At 39.6% G+C, this 15,429-nt stretch overlaps 1 protein-coding gene across 5 annotated transcripts in view; it reads left to right on the forward strand.

Moving 5' to 3' along the window:
- Positions 1-3,759: 3,759 nt before the first annotated feature.
- Positions 3,760-15,429, forward strand: part of il1rapl1b (interleukin 1 receptor accessory protein-like 1b) — a 182,872-nt gene continuing 171,202 nt past the window's right edge. For all 5 annotated transcript variants that reach the window (XM_055184628.2, XM_055184630.2, XM_055184629.2 and 2 more), the window contains exon 1: positions 3,760-3,898. The gene's annotated coding sequence lies outside the window, so the exon portion shown is untranslated. The remainder of the gene's footprint in view (positions 3,899-15,429) is intronic.

Here is a 15,429-nt window from a genome sequence, read left to right on the forward strand (position 1 = left end):
CGACAAACCCGATGGGACCCGCGGATTTGGGCCGGGTTCAGGTCAAAAATATAAGCAAATGAGTCGGGTCGGACCTCTGGCTTAATCTTTTCCTCTCAGTGAAAAAAATTATTAATCATCACTGCTGTTCATTGTAAAGAAAGTTTGGCTGCTGGGTGCAACGTGCATCACGGAGAAGGGTTGGGGCAGACGCCGCTGCGTGGACGCCTGTTGCCTGGAGAAGAAAATGGAGTTGGAGAAAAGTAAACTTGCCGCAGGTGAATTCCCCATCGCTATTATAAGAGGGGTAGCTGCTGGCTGAGTACATGTTTGAGTTATTTTTATTTATTATTGTCTGATTTTTATTTAAGGCATATTTATATAGCCTATTTATATATTTAAAGTTTAATGTTTCAGTTATTTGTATTCTTAAAAGGCGTGAACATTAAAGGTTGATTTGAATTCCAGTATGCTGGTCAAGATAATACGTGTATGAGAAGAAAAAAAAGGGGGAGGGGGTCGGCAGCGTCAGGCCGCTTGTCGGGTTCGGACAGATAATTCATGTTGATGTGTTGGGTTACATCGGGTCTGGGCTTTAAAAGCCACGGGCTGGGTCGGATTGTAAATTTTAGGTCCGTTGAGAACTCTACACCGAAGTGCCTCTCATGTAAATCGTTAGATTTTGATGGCTTAAGTTTCTTCCTCGCCACTGAAAACCACCACAGGTTTATCAATGCCATCAAAATAATATTTTGTTTTTGTTTGTTTGTTGATCACAAAGTACAAAGTAGATGAGGAAAACTAGGATTCTGCGTGTATTCAACGTGCCTCCATTGTTGTTTACGATGTGTGGAATGATGCGCTGTGAATTGTTGAGCGGATTTATTGCATTCTGGAGTGTTTATTGCAGTTTGGAAAAAAGGGACAAAAGATGACAGAATAACATGGCAGATATCGATTTTGCGTAAAATGAAGAATTGACTTTTTAATACTGACCTGATACAATACTGATTTTGGTGGAAACTCATTTTTTTAAATGGTGTTTATTGTGTTTTGGAACTAAACTCTTTATATTTTTGGAAGTGTGAGGAAAACATGTACCACTGACTCAGCATTATACTTGCAGTAGCTTCAGCTCAAGGCTTCTCATACTGTAGCCAGAGTTTAAATATTAATTTAGTGTAAATAAGGAGTCAGACTAAAAAGTAAATCTAGGTGTTTGTTGTGTGAAAACTCATAATCTCGCAATCTAAATAATGAAGACCTCTTATGAAAGTACTTCTGTTCACTTGAGTCTCTAGGCCTGCACTGAAAATCGAGTAAATGTCCTGAGCTGAGTGATTTAACATTTACATGTTTGTTCTTGCTGCAGGACTGTAGCGTACCTGGAATGCAGAAACATTTACACATGGAAAAATCTGCCACGACTCCCCCAAGTATAGCACTATAATTCACTTTGAATTTGCATATATTTTGTTGTGCCCCACCACCGGATTATGCCTCACCCTAAAACAACCTACTGCTAGTGTTCTCATTTTATTTTATGTTGATATAGTGTTATTTCATGTCTGTATGATTGCAAGAGTTCAGCGTTTCATGGAAAGAAAGGCTAAGTAAGGATTCATTGAAGATTCACCTCAGAGAGATTTTCAGCAAGGTAAAAATGTGCACACCATCAAGACTGTTCTGTTGAGCTGAGATTCAGCTTCCAAGAAAAAAACATGCTTTATTCTTGAAAGTCAAGCTGTGAAATAATGTTAATGATGTTCTGCTCGTACATGGGGTGTCACAAGAAGTCCACTTCACCTTTACCGTTGGCATATTCCGCTTTTGAGCTGTCTGCTTAGAGCTAACTCAGAAACTTCATAACCGATTCAGCTAATCAAGCCTTCAGGAAGGAAACTGCAAGAAAAGCCTTCATCTCGAGCCGGTGGGTCTCACCCGTCTCTTCACGTTGGGACAGCAGCTCTATACTGACATCCGCAGTTCTGGAGTATTTTTTCAAATCAAGCTCATCCCTGTCTGGCGGGGAAGAAAGTAAATATGCACAGTGCAGCAACAAATGAGAGATCAACACTTAACACACAAAAGCAGCAGACACAGGCAAATAACACACACATTTCCAAGAGACTGAAGAGAGAGGCTCGTGTGATCTAGACTGCTGGTGACTGTGTGATGTAGTAATACACTTAAACAGATACTGCGGTGTCAGTACAGACGGGTTTCGCTCCTCTGCAAAGTACAAAATAGTTATTTAAGGAAGACATTATTGTGTAGGAGAAGAAAAAATATGTGATGTATATGTATATGATGGAACCCTCTGCTCAAACCTGGAGAGCTTGCATATGTGACCCTGAGTTAAAACAAAGGCATCTGACATCATTTTATTACGTGCTAGTGTGTCCCAATATAGGCGTATCGACTGAATTCTTGCTTTTGTACTCACTTGTGCGCTGCATGATATATGGGTGACTTTTTTATCTTGCCAAGTCTTGTCAGTTTAACTGTTGATGTGTGAATGAAAAGCACAAATGTTGTATTTCCCTTAAATTGTGATGAAATAGAGACATCTGTTGACAGCCGATCAGGTCTAAGTAAATTTATTTGAAATCAAAGGCACATTTGTCTCCTTTTTTCATTTCTTACAGGTCTCGTTTGTGCCTTGGCTTTGACACAGGAGACACAGAGAGTCTCTGAGGGTCTTTTCTTTAGTGCTGAAACCCTTCATCGAAATTCCCCTCACAGAGTGGTCCGCAGGGGCCAATGTTGTCCTGAAGAAATCAAACAAGAGCTCTCACATTCCACACACACTGAGGACGTCCCACCGCACAGAATGACCATTCACAAGTCATCAACAGCAAAGTTAAAGATTTTTGCCCAAAATGTAAATTGTATTATAGCGAGTAGTTTCACATGCCAGTGTTTATATATGAAGAGTTTCGTTGCAAAACGAGATAAATCCATTTTTAACATTTTTTGTCAAAACATGTTTATTATTATGTTATCATGTTATTATTTTCTTTTATGGTGCTACTTAGCTGTATTTTTTAAGTTATGAAGGTTTAAATCAAAACAAACCAACTGCAGTTGCATTGAAATTAATTGGAATGCACAACCAAAAAACGAGATTTCTGAACAATAAAAAAACGGTGGTTATCTCGTTTTGCAACGAAACTCTTCATATATATATATATATATATATATATATATATATATATATATATATATATATATATATATATATATATATACATATATATATATATATATATATATATATATATATATATATATATATATATATATATAAAATGCATTTCAATATGCTACAGTTATAATTTCTACTATTAATGTAAAACGAAATGAGCACAGCAAACACAGAATAGAGACATTATAGTGTTTATGTGTTTGAGTTTCTCACCTGCAATATGGCTGCTGCTGGAATCAAAAGATCTTCTCCATGAGGTGGCAGTGCGTCTCTCTCTCTCTCTCTCTCTCTGTCTCTCTCTCTCTTTCTCTCTCTCTCTCTCTCTCTCATTGTGCTGTAGGGATAGATATTCGCAGCATTCAGACATTCAGTGGTGTGTCTGCTCTGAATCTCAGTGGATGTCAGGCGCACTGCGGGCTGGAGGATGATGCTCAATAATCCACCGGTGTTTCTCAGCATCAGCATCACTGTGATGATGATGACGACCCATCCATGTGCGCTGAAGATGAGCAGAAAACACACAACTCATAACTGATGCATCATCTTCAACATTATTTCTCCACAGTTTCAGTCCATATTTGAATGCTATCGACATGAAGAGGATTTATTAGATCTCATGAGATTTAAAGCTGGATTTGTTAATTTTTCATTGGTTTGGGAGAGAAGCAGATCAGTTTCCTCGAGATCTGATGACCAGGATCCTCACTTTGGGTAGGATTTATTTCATGAGTCACTTTTTTGACAGAATTGTGCCCACTTATTTTTACTATGACTTTAAAAACGAAAGTGAAATGATATGCAGAAGTAGTAGATCAAATAAATTTTGTTTGTTGTGTATAAAGAGAGACAGAAAGAGAAATATTGCTGCAGATCGATTATAGCTATTAGTGACTCTGCTGATCTTTTAAATCATTCCAGTTATTTATTTATTTATTGAAATCGTTTTGTGTGCTGTGAGTAATATGGCGTATTTCTGTCGCTTTACACCGCAGTGACTTCAGTCAAATGCGCCCTTCATCTTGATCTTGATTCAAATACGAACCAGATGTCGCACTGGTAAATCATTTTACTGCTTTATTTCGTGTCTCTGGACTGGGTCTCAAAAATGATTTATTTTCATTCTGACAAACGCGTTTGCAGAAACGACCCGCGCGATGAGAGAGAGAGAGAGAGAGAGAGAGAGAGAGAGAGAGAGAGAGAGAGAGAGAGAGAGAGAGAGAGAGAGAGAGAGAGAGAGAGATTATACTGTACAGAACAGATGCTAGGTTCACAGAAAACAGTGGCAATAATAAAAGTCTGCCGCAAAACACGTCACATGAAATCAACTTGTTGTTTACTTTACCGTGTTTTTTGCGTTGTATTTTGTTTAGTTGTCATTTAGTCTTTTAGTTTACTAATAAAAATATTTATTTTACTCTCCACTTGGCCATTTATCTACAGTGATGAATACATAAAGTGATAAGTAATAAAGAAATTAATAAATGAAGTAATAAATCCTCTACATAAAGTTGCTACTTACAGATTATTATACTTTATATTATACGAATATATTATACGTTTCTGAGGCTTTTGAAAATGAATACATTCAAGCACCATAATATTTTCTTGCTGTGAAGTAATCTGGGAACTCAATTAGATGCCAATGAAATGGTTTTCCAGAGGTCAGGAGATTCGTAAGTCCCTCAGGCATGAATCTTCACATTTTTATGCAATTCACTAATCTCTTATTGATATCAAGATACTAATGCTGGGCAAGTGGGCATTGTAATGCATTGTCCATTGAATTGTGAATTATTTCTCTTTCTAACGGTTTTAAATGATTTAATTAAAGAAAGCACTTTTTTACTCTGCTGATGAGAGAATTTTTAGTCGTTATATTCACAGTGTAAATTTTTCTTGCACAGTCCAGCTCCATTCGGAACGATTGCTATCAGCTGAAGGTCGTAGCATGTCATCACTCACTGCATCTTACATTTACATTTAGGCGTTTAACAGACACTTGTGTCTAGGTTGTAAGGTTGTGTAAGGTTCTGTCCTGTAGCTGTAAACAGAGGTGTGATGATCCTCAGGGACGACCACTGACTTACATGAACAATGTTGAGCAGAAAAGTTTTTTCTTCTTCTCCTGCATGTGCTTTTAATGAATCGGCTAGCCAGTTCTACCAGTCATCAGTCAGAAAGACCATAGAGAAATATGCTGTATGTAGTGACATTTTAAGTTTCCTTCCTATTTTATAGAAGGTTCTTTAAGTTCTTGGCTGTAAATTTGTGGCCCTTTGGAAAACTCATTCTTTTGATGAATTACATACTGTAGACTATTCTTATATAACTGGAGGATTCACAATTGTTTACCAACCACACTTTTACTCACATGAATGTGTGCCTGAGTCAGTGGCGGATGCAGAACGTGACATATGGGTGGGCATGGATTAAGTCCGGGTGGGCCTGAATCTATGGGTGTCACTTTTGAATAAGAAACTATAACAAGTCTATAAAATTCGTCAAAACTTCAGAACACTAATTTAAACAGCATACACACACACCCGAACTGCATGTCACATTTTTGACATTATTGATACTTTAAATTGTAATGGAACGTGACATTTATTAAGCCTTTTTGGTAAAAAAAATATTGGGCTCTCATAGCCTACAAAAAAGAACCTGCACACAGTGACAGGAAATATAAATGAACCCAAAAAAACCTTATACTTTTTTAAATAACCTATTAAAGTGTTTAAATAAATACGGCTACTAAATGCTTAAAATGAAGCTTCTAACATCATATTCTCTTCATGCAAATCACTAAAAATATATTTTCGTTCTCACATATTTAAGTTAACTTACTAAATAAAGAAAGAAAAAGGGAGTTGCTAGAATAATGTTAGACTCTGGGGTTAAACGAAATGACAAATAAATAAACATTTAATATACTTTTTGATGAGCACAAAAGCAAGCCTACTCGTGAAGAGCGGAGCCGAGGAGCGCGCATATCAGACGTGAACGAAAGGAATAATGGATTTAATGCTTTCACTTCATTTCCTGACAGTTTCACTTGTTAGTGAGGATAGTAATGGCTAACAAGATGACGCCGAATTACATACAACATAATTACCTAACTAAATCTGAGAGAATGCAAACACATTACAATATTTTTTCCTCCGCCCGACGGCCAAGGCGCATCATTTTTTTTTTTTAGCCCGACAGGAATTCGCCATAGCCCGTAATGTACGTCGGGCAAGCGATTTTGCGAGGTTTGTTTTTTAGAAAGACTTTCTTTAAAGTGAATTTCGTTTTGTATAAATTGTATCTTAATATTAATCAATGTTTGATCAAAAAATTGCCTCGATTTAATAAATAAGAAGCAAACCAAGAACGTCTGTGGTGTGGATTGAAGTGAACCCACTATATTTCCGCAGCCTACGTCTTTCTGCTTTAATGCATTTCTTAAATTAATGTCTCAATTACACAGTAGGCTTATAGGTTGTTATGATAGGCTATTTGTTGCTTAAAAGCAATAGGCTATATTGTATAAAGTGTAGCAATAAACGTGGCGTGACTTATAGTGCTGCTATATCGCTATATCAAACAACATCACTATGATCAGATGTTTTCTTTCTATTTTTTACCCCGCTGTCATATTTGTTGTGTGTTTATGTTATTGAGAGGAAAGCGCGCAGCACATATTTATAACGTGTTGTTATTCAAAATACGTTTTCTACTTGCTTGCAAAAAAAGTTCTCAAAGTGATCATGGCTGAAAGCTGCTCGGAAATATTTCATTATAACGCAACATTCAACTGCTTTAATAGTTTTTAAATAGTTATCAGGCTTACTTATAATTTTACTGTTTTTAACATAACATGCAATAGATAAATTACACCACATAAAGTAGTATACATGTCTAACTATACAGAGTAGTATTTTTTACATTTCTGACTGGGCGGGCCAGCTGTCAATCTGGGCGGGCCCAGGCCCGCCCATAGCTCCGCGCCTGGCCTGAGTAGCTGCAGCAGGGCCTGATTTCTCTGAGCAGAAGGTTGCATTTTGATATTTTTTGCAGATGTAGAGTTCGCTCAGAGGTGATTCATCCTTCTCACTTTCAATAATCAGATATATAATTGTTTTAATAGAGGAGAAAATAAATAAGCACAACAAATGTTAATTCTACAAAGAGCAATTTTAAAACAAAATCCTAGAGTTTAGCCTATCTACCGATACCTATCAGTTGAAGAATCCTGTGCTGTAGTTTCTACCTGAAAGGTTCTCATTGTGAGCTTAAAGGAAAACACCACAATTTTTCAACATTTTACCATGTTCTTCCCTCAACTAGGATGAATTAATACATACCTCTCTTTTCTCAATGCATACACTTAATCGTTGTACATCGCATCCATTTATAGCCTAGCTCCATTCATTCCTTAGGATCCAAACTGGGATGAATTTAGAAGCCACCAAACACTTCCATGTTTTCCCTATTTAAAGACTTTTACATGAGTAGTTTCACGAGTAAGTATGGGGGCACAAAATAAAACGTGGCGATTTTTTAAGCGAATATAAAATGAGAACTATATTGTATGACGGAAAAGCACTTTGACCTCGGGCGCAGTAACATCATCACTCCTGACTTTGAAAGTTTGAGTGAGAGGGGGAATTTTCAGGAGTGATGATGTTACTGTGCCCAAGATCAAAGTGCTGTACAATGATTAGGTGCACGCATTGAGAAAAGAGAGCTATGTATTAATTCATCAAATATAAAAAAAATGTTTGTGTTTTCCTTTAAAGGGGACATTCCAGAAGACGTTTTTAAGATATTAAATAAATCTTTGATGTCCTCAGAGTACATATGTGAAGTTTTAGCTCAAAATACCATATAGGTAATTTATTGTGGCATGTTAAAATAGGCACTTTATGGGTCTGAGCAAAAATCCACCGTTTTTGTGTGTATCCCTTTAAATCCAAATGAGCTGCTCAGGTGGGCGGAGTCTCAAGCGCTGGCGCTGTAGACAGAGCATCGAGGGAGATTCTCTCACGAAAGAAGTTAGTGAGCGATGTTCAGCATTATATATTTGAACAATTTGAAAAAGTCAATTATCTGTTTTATGCATACTAAATACATGTTTATGAGCAGATGGGGAACATTGTGGAATAAAAATAAAGACTTTTAGCTCTCATGCTGCTTTTAAACAGGCACAATGATTTTCAGCATGTTACAATAAAATACACGTCCACAAACACTCAGAAGTTTACTTTTTGACCAAACCACACGAGCACATTTAAATGATCTGTAATAAAACAACACGTTTAATGCTTAAACTTTAGAGAAACAGATCAAATGACATGTTTAAGTTTATTGTGTACACATATTGAACACATTCGCGTTTTTGTCAGTCTCTCATCTATCTTGTAACTCCTCGTATTCATTTGAAACTTCAGAGAAACATTAAACAACATATTTACTTATTGTGTATGATAGTGAAAACGCGTGGTTCTCTCACTCTGTCTCGTGCAGTGCATTAATCCTCGTGTTCATTCATATAAACTTCAGAGAAACATATTAAACAACATACTTGAAAGCGAATCGTTCGCTCACTCGCTCTCACTCACTCACTCGCTCTCTCTCTTGCACTAAGGTAACGTTCTTAAACCTTTAGAAAGATTATTAAAACTACAAGTTATAAGATTGTAGGCTCCTGTTTGTGTTTGAGGGAATACAAACGCGTCGTGCTGTCAGTCATTCTTACTCTCTGACTCTCGCACTCGAGGCTGAGTCATGGTTGGATAGCGCAGTTGAAGGGGCGGTATCATTATAATTAGATCCCTTACCTACGTCATGGGGGGAGCGAAATCCGCAGGACCTATATATTCACATGCTTGCAGAGAGAGCCTTACCAAAACAAAGTTACAGTGTTGCTATTTTTCATGTTTTCTGGGTTGATAGAAGCACTGGGGACCCGATTATAGCACTTAAACATGGAAAAAGTCTGATTTTCATGGAATGTCCCCTTTAAACAAGACGTTTCATTGAACTCTTAAAGAGAAAATAAAGAAATGTTTGCAGAAATATTTTTGTGGAATGACTACAGAAAACAGAGGCATTTTCATCGTTGCAGATAATGAATAAAAGCGAAGGAAGACGCAGATGTCTTGAAGATTTGTGCTGAACACCGAACGTAACCGTACGATTACCGAATGATTCAGGTGCTGAATTTCAGTAGTGCCATATACTTGGAAAGATTTAAATTGATTTTCTTTTATTAAACACATGCCAGGCGTCATGACGAAGAACTTGTGTCTTGGTCTGGACAGTCGCATTCGGCTCGTGCGTGTTTGGAGAAATCGATGAGAAATAATCTTCATTATGTACATTCATTTCACACTCTAGTTATTGAACACATGTGATTTGTACAGACACAACATAATTACTCTACTATTTAAAACGTGCACCACTGTTTTGTGGCACTGTATTTACATTTGTATACTTGCAATTAATGTGCTTCCTTTTACTCTTACTTTTAACGGTATTGGTGTGGAAAGCAAATGAAGAATTTCATTGTACAGGGAATTGCGCATGTGACTAAAGGCTTTGAATCTTGAAAGAATCCTGAATATTAAAGTTGGGGATGGTATCTACTGTTCCTATCGTGCGTCTACATAAGATTGTGCGGCATCCGTGTGTTTTTGGTTTAAATGTGTGAAACACAGGCCAGTATCACGTGTTTCTGATGGAGCATTGTGCTCGCAACCCTAAGGTCTCAAGTTTGATTCTCTGTGAATGGTCAGCATAAATGTACACCAAGATGCTTTGAATGAGACCAAATGCCAAATAATGTACAGGTAATGAGGAGGAAATTGATGTATTATTTTAGATGAGGTTAAAAATGCTTTCGTAAATGAAAAAAAAAAACATTTCATATAGTGAATGATCAGTCCAGTTGTGTTGTAAATGCGTTGTATTTGATAGAATAACTGTTTAAGAGAGTTTGTATCCTCTGTATTTCCACTGAGACTTTCTTTTGCGCCATCTTTTATCATTTATTTGTGGGGCCGGAGACCCTGTCTAAACGGGCAGTTAAAGAGGTCGGGTGAGGGGAGACTGCAGGTCATTTATCAGAATGAAGTACAGCACATGGGGCAGGCGAGCGCTGGTCACTCTGAGACCACCAGTCATTAGTGCTGACCACTGTAAGACAGTCAACAAGAGTCAAGTCGCATGCATCGCTCAACCTCAATAAAACCTGTTTTCCTCAAAACTCACAACCATGGACACACGCACGCACGCACACACACACACACACACACACACACACACACACACACACACACACACACACACACACACACACACACACACACACACACACACACACACACCCACACACACACACACACAGAGAGAGAGAGAGAGAGAGAGAGAGAGGGAGAGCTTTGCTTTTAAATCAAAATGTTTGTCTGATTTCCAGCACTAACGGTTTTGTGACATCAGCTTCAGTCACTATAAACTAATAGTCCAGTTGAGTTTCTCAACGTCTGCGAGCTGGTGAAAGAAACTCTCTGAGTCAGTCACAGTCAGTGATTTATTTCAGAGTTTTTTAAGTGAAATGTTCTTTCTCCAGAATGTTAAGCTTTGTGTTTCATGAGGGCTTGTGTTTTTTGTTTCTTACTGGCACAACACAACAAACAATTTCATGAAATAATTTGGAAGAAATTCATGGACTTTATAAGCGATCAAGCAATATGTTTTTTTAATTGCCGAAGCCGATATTAAAAAAGCAATATGGCTGATTGGCTGATAGGATTCCAATACATCACAAATGTATTTACAGAACAATGTAATTACAATTATTTCATGAAACTAATTGAAGATGTCTTGTGCATAATAATTAAAAATATATCCTCTTAAAGCGTCATGAAACCCTGCGGTTTCAGCTCCAGTCTATCTCACTATCATTTTGAAAAATGCTACTTAAAGACACACTATGCAGTTATTTTACCTTTATATAACAGCTTCAAAGTTATTTTGGTGGTAAACAAAGTCATAGTAAGGCGAATCATCCTCCTGAGGACGCCACTTGAAAAACCAGCAATGCAAGCTTGAGAGAACCGCCCCTGACAAATCTCACGAGAATCACGACTTGCTTTACGGCAACGACGTCACACGTTAGGCTTGTTCAACTTTGTGTGACGCCACTAGAACTGACAGACAGATGATGTCAAAGTGCCGTCTTGGATCATTCTCACAGCACTTTGACGTCATCCGGCTGTTGGTTCTTGCAGCACCGCATGAAGTCGAACAAGCCTATAAACAACAACTGTATGCGCAAATTTGAGACGTGATCCTCAACGATGGAAAAGTTAAGAAAGCGCGTTCGGAAGAGAGTAGGAAAAGGAAAAGAGAATCTGATTGCGTTATGAACCGGACAAAAGTCCCACTCCGTCAGGTTTTTACTCGTTGGCGTGAGCTTAAAGACAGCACTGGATGGGATGCTGATCTGGCGATCTTGTTGATGGACTAGTAAGTAAATCTCTTATTTGTTAACTTGTTTGCAGTCTATGTTGTATGTTGTTGCGCTTGCTTTGTAGTATGTCATCCGATTATCATGACAACAGTTGTCAATATCTCACATAATTATCAGGACATAAATAAGCTTAGAGGTTGTAAATAGTGTAAACATGCACAATTTAATAATAATAATTGATTAAATAATTGAATTTGAATTTGCAAACTATTATGATAAATAGCAATAATCATGTATAGTGACATTATAACTGCCAATGTTATGAAATAATGCATTACACGTACACAATTAACTTTTGTCATGGCATTTTGTAATGTTTACAAGAACACAAATGAAATGATACAGTAGACATAGCCTATAGACTGTTTACTTGTGATTTAGCTGCAATCATGTAAAAACGTTATAAGCCAGCAATGTCATGGTCCTGTCAGACATCCGTGCTAGATGTAGGTCTGAGTGCATCTGACAGGACCGTGGCAGTATCATGTTCTGTGTGGGGACTTGTGGGATCACATTCTGTGTGTGGCTGCCACATGTCCCCGGTGTCTTGTTGCTGTCGTGATCTTGCCAGACCTTAGTGTAGATCAGGTCTATGTTCTGTGGGCAAGGTCAGGGCAGCAGTGTGTGTACGTGGGAACACGTGTGTTCACATCATATCTGTGTGACACGTGTTCCCAGTGTTTTGTGGCTGTCATGGTCTTGCCTGACCTTGGTTATTATCCAGAGGGCAGGACCAGGGCAGCATTGTTTTATGTGGGAATACGTGTGTATTCACATCATATCTGTGTAACACGTATTCCCAGTGTCTTGTCACTTTTACCCTACTCCCTTATGTAATCATGTCTTAAGTGATTAATTATGTTCACCTGTTCCCCATTGATGTGGTGTCTTTATTATGCCCTTGTGTTCTCTGTGTGGTGTGCGTGCGTTGTTTGATGTCTGTTGATACAGTGTTCTTGTCTCCAGTGTTCATCCGAGTATTTCTCGTATTCTGTTTATTTTGTGTCCCTACACAGTGTTTATGTTTACCTCTGTTTTTACCCCCTCGTGGGTGTTTTCAGTTTCAGTTTAATAAATAGTTTATTTTTGTATATCTTGCGTTTGGGTTCGTCTTCTGTTATTTTTCACAATCCGGTTTACACGTACCGTGACTTAACGCACGCACCCAACAGAACCCAGCGAGATGTTTGCTGGCAGCCGCCTGGCGATACGGGGAAGGAGATCCCGCCCCGCATACGAGTCGGGGTACGAGTGTTATGACCCACTCGTATGCGGGCCCGAAGGTAATGCCAGGCGGCGAACGACCGGATCGGTTGGATCCCGCCAGACTCAGTCCAACGAGAGGATCATAATGACCGGGTCCATCAGGATGGGGATGTCGAATCCCGTCCTCCCGGTGCTAGAGACTACTCCCGGGGCCAGTCTTGGACCTGCTCTCCCTGCGTCGAGGGGGAGGAGGAGAAGGACGAAGAGGGCCTCGGAACCGGCGCAGCCGGAGACCCGTCATCCGCCGGTGCAGCCGGAGACCCGTCATCCGCCGGTGCAGCCGGAGACCCGTCATCCGCCGGTGCAGCCGGAGACCCGTCATCCGCCGGTGCAGCCGGAGACCCGTCATCCGCCGGTGCAGCCGGAGACACGTCATCCGCCGGTGCAGCCGGAGACACGTCATCCGCCGGTGCAGCCGGAGACACGTCACGCGCCGGCGCAGCCGGAGACTCGTCACCCGCCGGCGCAGCCGGGGACACGTCACCCGCAGCCGGAGACACGTCACTCGCCGGCGCAGTCGGAGACACGTCACCCGCCGGCGCAGCCGGGGACACGTCACCAGGCGGCTTTTCAGCCGCAGGACGTTAAGTTTCATAACTTTGGACATTTTGTTTCCCCTGTTTTTGCCCCACCACCCCTTCATCATATTTTGTTTTTGTTAAATCACCCCAATCCTTTTGTCACCTATGTTTGTTTACCTCTGTTGTTCGTTGTAATGTTGTCGTGGTTGTCTTCTGTTGTGCAGTCTTTCGTTCCTCGTGTTTAATGTTTTTGTTTGTTTTTGTTTGTGACGTCTTGTATCCGTCTTTTAAGTGGGGGGTACTGTCATGGTCCTGTCAGACATCCGTGCTAGATGTAGGTCTGAGTGCATCTGACAGGACCGTGGCAGTATCATGTTCTGTGTGGGGACTTGTGGGATCACATTCTGTGTGTGGCTGCCACATGTCCCCGGTGTCTTGTTGCTGTCGTGATCTTGCCAGACCTTAGTGTAGATCAGGTCTATGTTCTGTGGGCAAGGTCAGGGCAGCAGTGTGTGTACGTGGGAACACGTGTGTTCACATCATATCTGTGTGACACGTGTTCCCAGTGTTTTGTGGCTGTCATGGTCTTGCCTGACCTTGGTTATTATCCAGAGGGCAGGACCAGGGCAGCATTGTTTTATGTGGGAATACGTGTGTATTCACATCATATCTGTGTAACACGTATTCCCAGTGTCTTGTCACTTTTACCCTACTCCCTTATGTAATCATGTCTTAAGTGATTAATTATGTTCACCTGTTCCCCATTGATGTGGTGTCTTTATTATGCCCTTGTGTTCTCTGTGTGGTGTGCGTGCGTTGTTTGATGTCTGTTGATACAGTGTTCTTGTCTCCAGTGTTCATCCGAGTATTTCTCGTATTCTGTTTATTTTGTGTCCCTACACAGTGTTTATGTTTACCTCTGTTTTTACCCCCTCGTGGGTGTTTTCAGTTTCAGTTTAATAAATAGTTTATTTTTGTATATCTTGCGTTTGGGTTCGTCTTCTGTTATTTTTCACAATCCGGTTTACACGTACCGTGACAAGCAAACGTAGTAGGTTACTTTATTATTATAGGCCTAGTCTACGCTTGGAATAAACTTTTTATTATCCTATTACCATCATCTGTAGTGTAGTAGACTATGCAGTAGCCTAATATTTGTATGAAATTGTGAAACATTTCCTGGTCATTATTTTTGGAGGTGTACAGAGTGGGGGTGGGAAATTACGACAGTTGCAAGTATTCCCCGGTGACTCTAGGGATCGCTGTTTGACAAAAACGGAAAATGCATAGAGCGCCTTTAAATGGGCATGGACGCTGTGAGAAGAACAGCGTTGAGTGGTTGGGGCAACTTATATAAGCTAAGACTTACTAAGATTAGCAGTTTTACAGAAATAATTAAACTGAATATAATATTTTACACATTTTCTTCAGAACCGTATCCATGTGCGATTATCCTGAGCCCCAGACACCTCTCCCCCAGCTGACCTGGCCGCACGGAGCACATGCAAACGCGCACACACACACAAGCGAAACGTCTCCGCATTGGATAGGAACACACTATCTAATAAGTAATAATGAGACATTTACGGTTATGCTTTACTACAGTAATTTGCCACGTCACAGCCCGTGACGTTTACACGATATGGAGATTAATCCGGAAGACAAAAATATCACAAAAAGCTAAAAATTAACTCATGTTCTCATAATGTTAAAATTAACAGATACTAACATTGTCCCTCATTTATCAAAAGTGCGTACACCAAATTTCCAGCGTACACCCAAAACAACTGTGATTTTGAGATTTATCAATATGAACGTTGGCGTACGGCACGCTCAAATCCTATGCCAGCTCAGGAGGTCGTGTACGCACGTTTTGAGTTATTGCGGAAATGCGAAGAAAACACACTGACAAACTAAAATATATGATATATTATGACCCA

This window comes from Misgurnus anguillicaudatus, chromosome 14 (genome assembly GCF_027580225.2).
Source record: "Misgurnus anguillicaudatus chromosome 14, ASM2758022v2, whole genome shotgun sequence".
In the NCBI taxonomy this organism is placed as follows: Eukaryota; Metazoa; Chordata; class Actinopteri; order Cypriniformes; family Cobitidae; genus Misgurnus; species Misgurnus anguillicaudatus.